The 13,927-nt window shown below is 34.9% G+C and overlaps 1 long non-coding RNA gene across 2 annotated transcripts in view; it reads left to right on the top strand.

Annotated features, from left to right (window-relative positions):
* The first annotated feature begins 54 nt into the window (after positions 1-54).
* Positions 55-13,927, top strand: part of LOC311276796 — a 41,930-nt gene continuing 28,057 nt past the window's right edge. The window contains exons 1-3 of one of the 2 annotated variants that reach the window (XR_014625130.1): positions 55-227; positions 4,585-4,680; positions 9,928-11,015. This is a non-coding gene — a long non-coding RNA (uncharacterized lncRNA). Of the gene's footprint in view, positions 228-4,584; positions 4,681-9,927; positions 11,016-13,927 lie in introns of those variants that run through there. The other variant, XR_014625129.1, reaches the window with a different exon arrangement.

Below are 13,927 nucleotides of genomic sequence, written 5' to 3'. Positions count from 1 at the left end.
CACTGTCGTTTGGCGCGACTTTAGATTTAAAAAACTTTGATGGTAGATTCAGGAGTGATGGTTTCTATGACAGCAGAACCGCAGAGGTTTTAGCAAACAGTTAAAATAGCATTGTTAACGTTACACTGGGGATGTCTGCTAACACTCGCTAGGCCCTAAACTATTATAATTCATACAGTCTATTTCATTTCAATGGAGTTTGGTGATACTCCCCCAGCATTCAACAGGTAGGTGCTCTAGGCTAACGTTACTCATCAGTTTCAATTAAAATACAATTCAAACACAACAAAAAATATGTATGAATAAAGATTACTTTAAAATTTTAGCTATTTTTATAATATCTTAACAGACCAGGGTGGGCTTGTTGTATGTAGCCTAATGTTACAAGGTTACAGTGCAGTTATGGTTATCTGCAATTAATCGCTGAAGCAATCTTACTCACAAAAATTACCTAAACCGACCACAATTTTGACTAAATAAGTAGGCTAAGCCTAATTTCCTGCTAACAAATGTAGCCTATTTTATTCATTAGTATGCAAAAAATAAAAATAACTGCGACCTTTTCCACAGAATTCTGAGGGGAAAAGTCAGAATTGCGAGTTATAAAGTACGAATTGCAAGATAAAAAGTTTGAATTGCCTTTATTTAATTGTTTATCTAGGGCGAAAACAATTAAGCTTCCATACATTTGCGATATACATGCAACATGGACTAGATTCATAATACTGTTAGCCTACCGGTTTGACGATAAACCACGATAAAATCGTTTCATATTTGAATTATCCTTAAGACCATATTTGATTACCGCAATTTGAACTCACGGGAAATACTGTCCAGCAAAGTTAGCAACAGTCTCACACGTGCTAAGGGAAATTGTGAACGAATTAATTATGTATTTTTTCCCCCGAAAACTCTTCTGTCTTCAGAAGAGTTTTGATGCCATTTTCTTTTCATCCTACCCTCCGTTTATTGCATAATGTAATAATAAACTATTGTACAGCCGTTACCAGGGAAACAGCTATATATTTTTGCTTTTCCAAGCGCCATCTACTGTCAGAGTTATTCATCCTGCCTACCGCGTTTGTTCAGACCATTGCGAAAGTGCATTTATAAAATCTAAACAATTTGGATAAGATTTACGGACTAATTATACTAGGCTAACTCTAATTTATAAATGTGACACATCCCTTTTCTTAAAAATGGTTTAAGGCTGAAATGTTAGGTTTATCATTTTATAAAACGTTTTTGTTATAACTTTATTTTAACATATAGTAGGCCTATGTTCATATTTGTAGATACTTTTATGTCATAAGTCACCCAACCAACTTTAAAAAAAAAAATGTTTTTGTAAACTGAGGTAGTTAGGATAATGTTGTTATTTTGTTATTTTGAAAACCAGAAAAATCATAGTGCTGCTAATTGTATTTGTTGTTTGTTGGTTTTCGATATAAAGCCAACTTAAAAACTCAGTTAAATGCTTTAGTGTGTGTAATAGTAGGCTACAGTTCCAGGCAGTTGGCTACAGTGATATTGACAACCGTGATTATTTTGGTCACTCTAAACGTGATATGAAATTTGGACCTTGTGACCTAAACACCCTGTAAAAACTGGAAGTAGCCTAGCCTAATTTAAACAGAAAAGATCGTTCAAGGTAGTATAGCCTATTTTACTAACTCAACTGGTTAACTAAGGCCACGCTTTAATCAATTCTATCGAGTTTTAAAAGACAATATAGGCTATTGTAATTTTACTGTATAAATATAGTAAAAAAAAAGGGTAGCCTATGTTTTTGGAAAAAGGTATTGGCCTATTTATAAGACCTTTGTGGTAAAATAGGCCTATTTTATTTATTTATTTAATCAATTGTCTTTATTTGTAAAAGAATGACATTAAATTTTTTTATTTAAAGGTTCTTTACACTTATTGCTCTATTTATAACCATATCGTAGCCTACTGGAAAAGTCTACTGTTTTAGGTTCTTTATTCCCGCCTTTTTGATTTTCAAATCTGTAACCGTTAAAGCCACCTCATTACTGTTTTTCTGGAGCTCAACACAGGTACTGTCATTCAACACACTCACTACAGGTAAATGATGAAAATTTATTTCTTAAAATGTCTATACATTTTTATTTCAAACTGTATAGAACATGTGATCAGCTCTGTTCAGTTTAGGATGCTTCACTCCTCTTTTCCGAGAGTGACAGAGATATTGAATTTATGATCCATATTTTTAGATTATTTATTTATTATTATGCAAAAGCATACCCAGTCACAAAAAAAAAAAAAAAAAAAAAAAACATTAAAGCAATCCCATCACTTTTTATGTCACTTTTTCCTTTTAACATTGTAAAGGGTTCACATACTGTCCGTTTTTGCTACTCTTGGCCTTCATAAACATAATTATTTTTACATAAACAAGTGGAAGAGACACACTGTCCCACTACCTCATCATCTACAGAGAGAAACTGCCACACAATTACACCAAAATGATGGACTTCATAGACACCTTAGAGGATTGTGAAGATATTGCATTAGAACGTGGTTTTATTTATGAATTCTCATTTTTGCTACTTTCACATAAATAAAATAAAAAAGTGACAACATGCTGTTACTGTTTTTTTTTTAATGTAAGACCCTAATAGACTAGGCTTACAAGATATAATGAGAGGGGTAAAAATGATATTAATATATCATTTAAAGTATTAAAATAAAATGTATAATACTAATATTAATAATATAGTAACTATACTAATATTAATGAAAATAAGCCGTAATTCAAAAGGTTATTTATAACACCATTAAGGTCTTATAGCACTTTCAAAGCATGGTTCTTTAAATAACCTTATAAAGGGTTTTATTTAACACCAAAAAGGGTTCTGCTATGGGTTTTTTAAGAGCAGAGTTCTTTTCCTGAACCTTTAATCACATTTGATAGTTTCTCTTATTGGTTAGTTTAGTCAATGTTATTATCGTGTCTTTTGTTATGCTGATGCTGTGCAGGAAACACGTGAATTCAAAATAGCTGTTTAAACGATTTTCGTGTTTAGGCTGTTATATGGATTGGTTTTAGATGAAAGCTGAGTGTAATAGTCTTTTAAAAAGATGTGCGAATGAGCGTAAAATGTTCTCCCACTCATGTGAGGTAAAAGCAGTAAGCACGAACACACGCTTTTAAAAATGAGGCTATATAGTAAAAAAAAAAAAAAATTCATTCTGAAGTCTTTTAAAGTGTACAATAATTAGTCTTTATACAGATAGCCAACAACTCCTAATAAAATGTACTGAATTTCACACGTAGACTAAATGAACTTTGCACGTCGACTATTTTGACCTCATTTTAAAGTGCGGGTCTTCAGAGTATCCACACGGTGGCGCCAAAGCTCGTGATTAGAGACGAGATCTCAGTCACGTTAAAAAAAATGTATCAGTAGTATGCATAGTTTTTGGTTAATATTACGTATTTTAGTCACGCATTTATCTGTAATATAATGCTTCTATACCCGAAAAAAAAAAAAAACAGTGATAGGCTAAAAAGCAAGGCATTTGTCTGAATCACTTGGTAATTTGCGTTTACTGTCACACCGTCCTGCCTCAGTAGATAGATTAATGTCTACGCAAAGAAATATACAAATTAATTATTTTAACTCTTAAAAAATTATATCTACCTTTTGAAATAGCGGAAAGGGACATGTAGACTAAATATAGTTGACCTATAGTTTAAATGTCTTTCTCTGTTGTAATAATAGTTTATACACAACAGCTCATAGACAAAAGTAAAAAAAAAAATTGACAGGCATTTGACTAATTGTATTTTCTCAAGTCACATAGTCTATAGGATAAAACAGATAAAAATAACTTCATCCAGTATGGTAATTTCTCACCATTTATTTATGGTGTAAATGTTCGATAGCGTGACACATGTATAACAACTAGACCTGGGCTCCCTAGTCAGGTGATTTATTTTTTTATTATTTTTTTTATGGGGTAAATTATTTTGGGGTTTGTTATTATTATTATTATTATTAATGTTCTTTGGCAGTATAATTTATTTAGATTCTCTGTGTATCTGTAGTCTTCTGTATTCCTCTCTTCACTGAGAACAAGGAGTGAGATGCTGTATATTTGCCTAAAAGGCCTTTGACACCAGAATCATTGTAGTATCATGGTGTCGTCCCTTCCCCCTTCAACTAATGGATGGTCAAACACTCTGGGACTCAATCCTTATAATGAAAATACTGCATTAATTTTATTTTGTGATGTGTCATTGTAATTCAGGAGATGTTTTTAATCTTCAGATTGCTCCAGCACAGGCCATTTCAAAAATATTTGGCAGTGGCCCATCTCGCCCCGCACGAGCGTATGCTCCTTTTATTGAATGCCGTTTGTCAGAGGTGGACATTAAAAGCTCCCCTTTATTTGAATAAACTATTCACATTTTAAGAAAAAAAAGCTGCACTGTAAAAATATGTAAATTGGTCCAGGGAAGAATGCTTGGCTCACACGTAGTCTTTCATATCTCAATGTTGTCCATTACAAAGTGCATCTCCTTTCCACTTTTTCATGTCATCTTGTCTTTATTGGCAGGTTGCGTACTGCTCTATGATGATGAGATCGTGCCGGCCCATCCTGTGTTCACCAGCTGAGATCCAGAAGAGGTTGTGATGGACCACAAAAGATCAGGTGATTCTTCAAGTGATCAGCATACATACAACAATGCCATTTTCAGTATTACTGCAAAGCTTTAAGCTTTGACGTCAGATAAATGCATCTGAGCTGAAACCACCATAGACGTTGAGGACGACATGTGCCCCAACATTCATCATCAGAATAGGTTCTTCAATAACAAATAACACAATTGTACATTTGATCTCGGTCAAAAAATGCAGTCGTGGTTATTGGATTTAATTTTTTATTTTAAACAAAACAGCTTATGTAATATTTGAAAACTTGTCTGACATATCAAAGTCACGTGAAAGAAAAACACACAAAACAGGAAATTATATCAATGAATCTGAAGACCTGTCATGGTCAGTAAGACTATAGTCATTTTTAGATACATTTACCTTTTTATGAAAAGGCAAGGTTAGTCAAGGTTGTAGAAAACCCTAAAACCTTTGCAATTAATTAATTAATTAATTAATTAATTAATTAATAATTATCATATTTATAATTGTAAAAAAAAAAAAAAAAATTCAATCACCTTACGTGAGTGTGCTTTATGTATGCGGATGAAGCTGAATAACACATATCGAACTTTATATAGAGCTGTGAAATAATTACGTTTTTCCAAACCATATGATTTCAGCATTGACGCTTATACGTCACTGACCCGTCTCTGTAATCTCGTTTACATTCTTGCTCTGGAAAAGTGAAAATGAAATGGTTTTAATTCAGTCTTATGTGTTGCATCACAAACTTTTATAGCAGTGGATTGAAAAATGATTGTTTTATTGAGATCAAAATTAGGCCAAAGACATGAGCTTTCCTCCATTATAACCATGCTTGCTTTTGCTAGTTTTATGGTTTTAAACCCCTGGTGGTGAGCTATTCTTGTTATTTATTCTGTAAAACATTGCAAATTTTCTCAGAGGGAGTTTTAAATGTATTTATCAATGGGTATTTAGTAAAACATGCAAATTCTCTAAAAGGCAGTTAAGCTAGTTTCCCTACGGTACCATTGAGCGCTTGACATTGCCGCACATCTTTGTTTAGTGTTCCTCTTTTATCTAAGTTGCCTCACTTACAACACTCTAATACCGCAATAAAATCCCTACCGAGTGCGCGCTTGGTCACCTTGACATGCTGTTAAATTGCATTCGTGCTCCAGAAACTACGGATGTATCTTTTTTCCCCCCATTAGGTGCTCATGGGATTGCTTTTAATGACACTTTGCTGATTTGCTTTCACTGTAATAACAGACAGTCTTTGTGACATCCACTGGCTTCTGCAAACACCATGCTAATCTGACCACAGAACGTGTAGCACAGCACCAGCGTAATTCGATTCACAGCACATTGTGCTTACACGCTCCAAATCTGCCTTATGCCTGTGATATTGAAACACCTCTGCGTTTGCTGGAGCCTCACCAAATGAACGCGGGAAAGAGAAAGAGAAAAAAAAAAAAAAAACAGCAAGAGATGCACTCCTGAACCAGACGATAGCCAGTGGGGGCCAAATGAAAGCTCTCAGAATCGCTGTACATACCCATCGGTCAAACAATCCATTTCTGCCCTGACATCGCTGCAGTCTGTCCGTCTCTGCATGGCACAGGAGGAAGGTGGAATAATGTAAGCTGCAGAAACAAATACATTTCATATCCAGGTGTCCTACATTGAAATTTTTTTTTTTTACTTAATTGCTTAACAGGTTTTAAGGGTTGTTTTGACCTTTACGAGGACATTTCCTTTCTAACCATATATAAAAACAAATCAATACTTATAACTGAATCAGAAAATTAACTGCTAAGTATGTACCAATTGTACCAACAATGTACTAAAAACAGAATCGCATTTTTCGTGTATAGACGACAACATTGCACTGCAAATAATATAATTGTTTTAACTTAAAGTTAGTATTCCTGCTGCCTTCATTTTAATTTTAGGCAACTTGGATATTTGAGTTGACTAAACTTAACATTTTAATCCATTCTTTTAATAAAAAAAAAAAAAAAAATGTTATACAGTGTGTCAAAACACGTTGCATTTTCAGGCCCATACAACGCTGCTGTCGTGTATTTGAACAGCCAAAACTCAAACGTGTTTTGTTAACATATGGTGTTGTGTTAATGGCCCCTTAAAGTATTTGCATTTAATTAACATTTGTTGTTACACTGTAAACTTTGCCCCTAACTGTAACCCAAATTACTCTAACCCCTATATAGTCCTAACCCTACGCTTACTCCTAAACCTAACCATACCTCAAACTCATTAGCAATAAAGGTTTTTTTAGTATAGTTACACAAATGCATAGACTTGTGGGTATTTCATGTCACCTGAAGGCCTCCTGAAAATTATTATGATCAATTATTGCCTATCAAATACAGAAGTAGCTGTAAAAAAATGTACAAGTTAATCTTATTTGTCATGTTTTCTACCTTAGATTAATGGCTTCTACATTTATTATGGTCTCTAAGTTTTATATAAATATCAAATTGACAGAAAATGACTCATTTGAATATGATTTGAGATGTTAAAAGTTGTCAATTATTCACAGCACACACACTTAGCGTTATCGTAATACAGATAGAGGGGCTAGTTCTTACTTGGCCTACTTTTTGCAAAAATTGTCTCATATTTCTCTAATTTCATCCATTACTGTTTCTCCCCCCTTACAATATCACTATGGTTGCAGGTCACTTTGCCATCTCTTTTCTGTCACTGTGTAAATAAGTTATTTAAAGCAAATTCATGATTGGCATTTGGATTCAGTCGGCCCCTCCTCTGAGTGCTGCTCTGACACGTGTTTATACGGCTTTTATCCTGTCCCCAACTCTTTGCTGAACAGACACTTTTGTCGTGCTGGCTGGTGAATTTTTTAACAGATCTCATGGCCACTTTCGCCTTTACGATTGCCAGGTTCACCAATTTACTGTAATGGACTGGAGTAGAGAGACTGGGTATTACAAATGATTTTGAGAGTGAAAGGAGAAAGTGAATGGAAAAATAAACAAGGAGATATAAAACTCTTTATTTGGAAGAGCCGGAGGTTAATATTTCATAAGGGCAGAGTATGTATCAAGTCCCTTTTTCAAGTTTTGTGCTGTAGTTTGTGTCACAGCCTTTTACTGCATGCAACACATTCAGATCATTTTTATGGATGGGAATCGTAAAGAAATTTGAATGATTCTGGTTCCATTTCAAAGAACTACTACTTTTAAAGAAGTTAGTTATTGTAAAAATGTTGATGTGCCAAATTGATGAGATGATTTCAATAATGAATTTGGAACAGTTATTGCAGACTTTTTTTTTTTTAAATATATTTTTGCAGTCTTTTTAGTGGCAGGCAGCATAAATGCAATACAATAATTGGCCCTAATATGAAATGAAAATGCTTAACAAACAGAATTTAGCAACATTCATTAATAAAATATAAATGCATGTCCTTAGCTGCACATCATATGAATAATAGCTACATGTCATATAAATAACCAAGGCAAGAAATGCCAACAGTTGACAATTAAAGTAATTACTGTAGTTGACGCAAGGAACAGTTGACTGGATTCATTGTTACAATGGCAGCCAAGTCATTTTTATTTGAAGATCTATGTTTCAACATGCAAATAAACAATGCATGGTTCATTCAGTAAAATTATTGAAATATCTCTTAATCCTTCCTCATCTTGATTCACACTCATGCACGTTCACACAAACACTTTGTCTCCTCTGACACATATAGGATTAAAAACTAATCTATGGCAAATAATTCATTATCATCAATTGTTATGACCCTACTGTGTGACTGTGTTCTCTATTTTATTCAAGAGTTGGCTCTACAGGTTAACTTAGTTGACAGGTGACACCTTTCACCAGGTTGACCGTTTTGCCTCATAATTTCAATGGTAGGCCTTATCTGGCCAACCAAAAGTTATTTTCTTCAATCAGGTTAACCTCACATTTTAATATTTATTTGAAATCAAATAAAAGTACTGCAAACCATAATGTACCCAACATTTGATGGGCAATTAATGTTGACAATAGGTCATTGGAGAGAAAAAATAGTGGGGGGAAAGATGACTAAATATCCACCACAGAACAAAATGGCATCACTTAATGCTGGTCACATGGTTTTGGGATGAACCATTTTTTACTTTTCAAGGGGTGTTTGGTTGGTAACATAGTTGACAGAATGTTTGCCGACGTTAATAAAATGAAATATTTTCTTATTTCAAAGAAAATTTATTTAAACTCAATCTTTCCATGAATTTTCTGAGGTAAAACTTGCCATTATGTCCCTTAAATTACTGTTTTTTTATTTTATTTTATTTATTAATAACTATATTCGTTAATAAAAAGTGAATGAATATATTCACTTGCGTCAACTATGTTGGGATTACTTGCCTTAGTTGTTTATATGACATGTAGCTAAATACACACATTTATATGTTATTAATGAATTAATTTTATTAATGAATGTCCACTATTTTTCTAAGGTATTTAGACAAGAGTCGAATATGACTGAAATGGTTAATGTATGCATTATACACGTCACAGCCCAACTGTTTTGAGCAATTAAATGTTTTCGCTCAGACTTGAAATTTAAAGCAAATCCATTACATTTTTTTGTTTATTTGTCTTAATTTGAATTCCATTTCTGTGAACCTCCTTTAAAGACGTGACCCCAAATGCAAAGTCAGTTTGCATACATAAACCGTTTTTATGCAGTTTATCATGAGAATTGATTGTGTGACTGTTAGCATCTGTGACATCACAGTGGTTGTGTATCACTATAAATGAGTGCTTCTGAACGCAAAGGTTGCGCAGACGGCACACAGGCACGTTGGATAATTAGCGGCAATGACAAAGGAGCAGGGCGCTGAGCCGTGGTCTAATGCGTCGCTGGTGCCGGGACAGGCATGTGCCCCCAAAGCTCCAGCGCTGCCCCATTATTAATGAATGACCTTTGCTGATGTTAAAGGGTTTGGGAGCAAAATTAACGTCTGCACTCATTTGTTGCTGTCACATTCCTTCCTTAACTTTCTTCATGGTGTGCGAGAGATTGCTTTTTTTTTGTGGGGGTGCTATTAACTTATTCACTTAAAAGCATGATGAGTCGAGTTAGATTGATGTAAGGATCTGCGGTGTTTACGTGCCGGTACTTTCCGCATGCTGTGATGTGCACTGTTGCATTGGGGTCATTAAGTCTTCTGTTGTGCTTTCCATGGTGACGGTTTGTGATTGTTTTGGTCATTATTGTTACTTTTGTTTACAGCGAGTGAGTATTCAGGAAGTGTAAACAGTGGCACACATCCTCTTCTACCCAGAAGCCCCTCTACGGCCAAGCAGACAGAGCTCACTTCTACCTTACTTCAAAGAAAAAGGAAAAAAGTTAAACTCTGCACAGTTTCCTACCGAGTCTTGTTAAAACGGTGTGGAAAAAAAGAGGCACTTCAAAGGGCCAGTGCTGCTGACTGTCTCGAAAGAACAGAAAGGGTTTTTACTGGCCTGTTCTAGGTTATTAATCTCCACTGCACCTCACTAAATCTTAATTAGTCTGATGATAAAGAAAAAAAGTCAACTAACAAAAACAACATAAGATCTTACAGCTAATCTCCATCTAAAGTTCATCAAAATGTCCCTCTGTAAATCGCGTAGTTGTGATGTTGCCGTTTGTTCGATCACTATTCGCGCTGAGAGAATGAGAGATAAGAAATAAACATAGAAGTCATAAACATGCATATGTTCACCAGCAAACCTCGTTGAACTGAACGTAGAACTGTGAACGTAGTGTCCTGTCCTTCCTCTGACGTCATGATGAAGTCATGATTTATTTTGTGTTAACGTTGTCTGGCACTGTGGCACAGTATATTAGAAAACATTATGTGCGTGTGTGTGTGTAGTTGAGTTAGTTTTGAGGACATCTGCTTTTGTACTATTCCTACAGTCTAAAATAAAATCGACATTGTAAATATGCATGCTTAACAAGAAAATACTATTACTTAAATATTTCTCATTTAATTCAATTTGAAACAAGTTTCACAATTCTTTTTAGCTATAGACATTTAAAATTGTTGTGCAGGAAAACAGCCCAAAAATGAATGTTGATGACTCATCCTGCTCTGCATGGATTATTGTCCAATCAGATGCTCTTTAGAATAAGACTGTCCCGCCCCCCTATTTCCCCTGCCAGTAACTACCAATAGCAAGTAGCCCTTTGATATGACAAGCACTTGTTTGTGAAGTCTTTAAAGGAAAATGTAATTTGTCAATGGAACAAAGCAAAATATTGTTATTGTCAACTGATCTGGCCCCATATCTGTAACTTGCAGTTTGAGTTGGTCTAAAAATAAAGTTTTTATGAAAACAAAAGCTGATTTTTCCCTCCAGTGTGAATGTACTAGCTGTAGCTGGTAAATTTATCTTGTTTAAATGTATTCTATTGAAAACAAGATATTGATTAATGTAGGCTTTTTTTGCTCCTGGTTTGCCCCCTCTTTCACCTCAGCGGAGTCGTTGTGACATATTAACTAAACTGGGGTTGGCGTGTACTTTTCTCTCTTGCTGTTCTTGGTGCGCTCAGTCACTAAATGTTTATATTTATATGTATTATATTTATATATCTATGCCTGGAATGGCTGCTTATGAGATCATTTCTTTTGCCTTGGGGGAGGAAGTGTTTTTTTTTTTTGTAGTGAATAAAAGCACTTCCTTCTCCCTCACAGGCCCGGATTTTATGTTTATCCATGTCGTGAGAAAGCTACCGCGTAGTAATGCCTTTTCCATAATTAGGCTGATGGCAGGAAACACAAACTAAATAAATTGGTGTATAAATGGTGGAATGTGGTAAGGAAAAACACAAGACATACTGCAAAAAAAGGAGGTAATTTGCAACGGAAAGCTGTCGTACATTTCCGAAGACTGACTTTTGGCTTAAAAGGACAACGTTAATGTTGTTTGTTTGTTATCTTCATCTACAGTATGTTGCTCTGTTACAGTCCTCCAGTTTTTTGAGCCGAGTTAAAGTTGTAATTGTTTCCGTACAGCAACTGTTCTCTTTGACTGGCTCGTTTCCCCTGTGTAATCAGGCAGATCTATTGAACACTGATCACTAAGGTTATGTCAAGTGCACTTGAGTGGTTCTTCCTTGTCTGATCTGTGTAAACTGGGGTCCTCTAATAATCACATATTTACATTGATCAAGGTTGCACATTTATTTCTTATCTTGTCATCACAATGATTGATTGACGCATTCTGTCTCATTCATATTCCCAAATAGAAATAAATCTCTCTCGTTTGGCCTCATGAATCCACCCAACCCAGGCTCATTGGAAAAAATGTGCCCGTGGCAACAATTCTGCAAAAAATTAAGTTGCATTTTGCACATTTTGCGCAAAAAGGGCGTTTCATTTTATCAGATGAACTAGAATCTAGCAATGTTTTATCTTTGTTACTTTGTTATATTGTTTGTAAATGAAATGCCTGGTCAGTGTCGCTCCAAGCTGAATGCTCTATTGCATTATGCATTTGAAAATAATGTCCTAGCAACATAGTGTCGGCCCAGATCCGGGCCACATCTGGTACGGATCTGGGCCGACACTGTTGCTGTCTAGGGTCCCACTTACATTAAAGTCTATCCTAAACCTAGCCGACAGTGATAACAAAAACAACTTCGAGATGAATTATATATATATATATATATATATATATATATATATATATATATATATATATATATATATATATATATATATATATATATATATATATATATATATATATATATATATTCAATTTAGCTTGCTTCTACAAGTCTTTGTGACCCATGTTTCATGGGACTTATACCCGAGCGCTCCGCTCCACAAATGCAATACCTGGTACATGACTGTTGAGCTACCAGGCAAGTTTACTACATCAGAAAAGCATTAAAATGGAGCTGATTATATGATGCAAAACTCAAAAAATATTACTTTACAAATCACACACTATGGTAAAAGCATTTTGAGGTCATACCATGATATTGTACAAGGAACCTCACAAAAATAAATCACAATTAGTGTGAAAAGGAATAAAAGTGGTTGCCGTCTTACTGTCTCTAGTGCTCATTTCAGCTGTAAACTCCAGTGAATTGTGTATATAGTTACGTTTTTTAAAGGTTTTTCAAAAATGTAGGTAGAGGCACTTTTTCCCAATGAGCCTGGGTTGACTTCACCACCTCTTGGGCTGCATTAACATTTCAAGGCCTAATCTTAGCTATTGTGCTTTATTTTGTCCAGCTTGCTTTCATTCACTTAAGAATGTTAGCAAGATATACCAACTGCTTTTATTAATATCCAATGAATTATGCAGTGTCATTAGTGAGCTTTTAAAGGAGTGCTTAACATGAACATCAGTAAAAATTACGTTATCATTTTGCACATCCTTGTTTTAAGAACCATTGTATGATTTCAATTAAAACATCATAAGAGTCCAATTAATTGCATCACTTAATACTGGCTCAATTGTCTGCCTTCCATGAATCTTAAGGACGTCATGAAACAGAGGCTGCAACAGTCTTTTCTTCCCTATTGTGACGTAAATCTGAGTAAAACGGCTTTTTGAATGAAAAAAAATGTAGGGCAAGACTTGATTTTTTTTTTTTTTTTTTTAATCGGGAATTGCGTGGATTGTTGGATGGTTAGGGTTTGCTATTGTTGTGATCTCATGATGACAGGTTGTCCCGCCTTCGTGCCAAAAAACACGTCATTATATGTACTGCAATTCTGCAGTAATCTATAAAAAAAAACCAATAATTGTCCATTTTGATTTAAAGGAGTTGTCTTACCTGGTGCTAAGAGATACTTTCAGACCAGGGCTAACTTAACCTCTCCTGTTACCTCTCTGCTGTATAACAGTATTGATAAATACTAAATTAAGAGGAGAATCGGAAATGAATTATCCTCGTAGTTGTAGGCCAGATATCAGCTACGTACCCATATTAGAACCACATTTAAAACTATCCCAAATCCAATAATCAATATCATAAAAATATGCTAAAAATCCAATATCATATGCATTTCTGCTGTTGATATGCATATGCATGATATATTCATATGCATCTGTGCCTGGTATCTGTGAAAAAAATTCTGAATTGTTTTCCCAGACAACAACATAGTGTCGGCCCAGATCCGGCCCACATCTGGTACACGTGGATTCAACACGAACCAGATGTGGGCCGAATCTGGTCCGACACTATGTTGCTGTCTGGGTTACAGCATAGATGCAGCCTTTGATTA

Source organism: Rutilus rutilus (assembly GCF_951802725.1).
Source record: "Rutilus rutilus genome assembly, chromosome: 18".
NCBI classification, from domain to species: domain Eukaryota; kingdom Metazoa; phylum Chordata; class Actinopteri; order Cypriniformes; family Leuciscidae; genus Rutilus; species Rutilus rutilus.
This window is presented reverse-complemented; position numbering and strand designations above follow the sequence as displayed.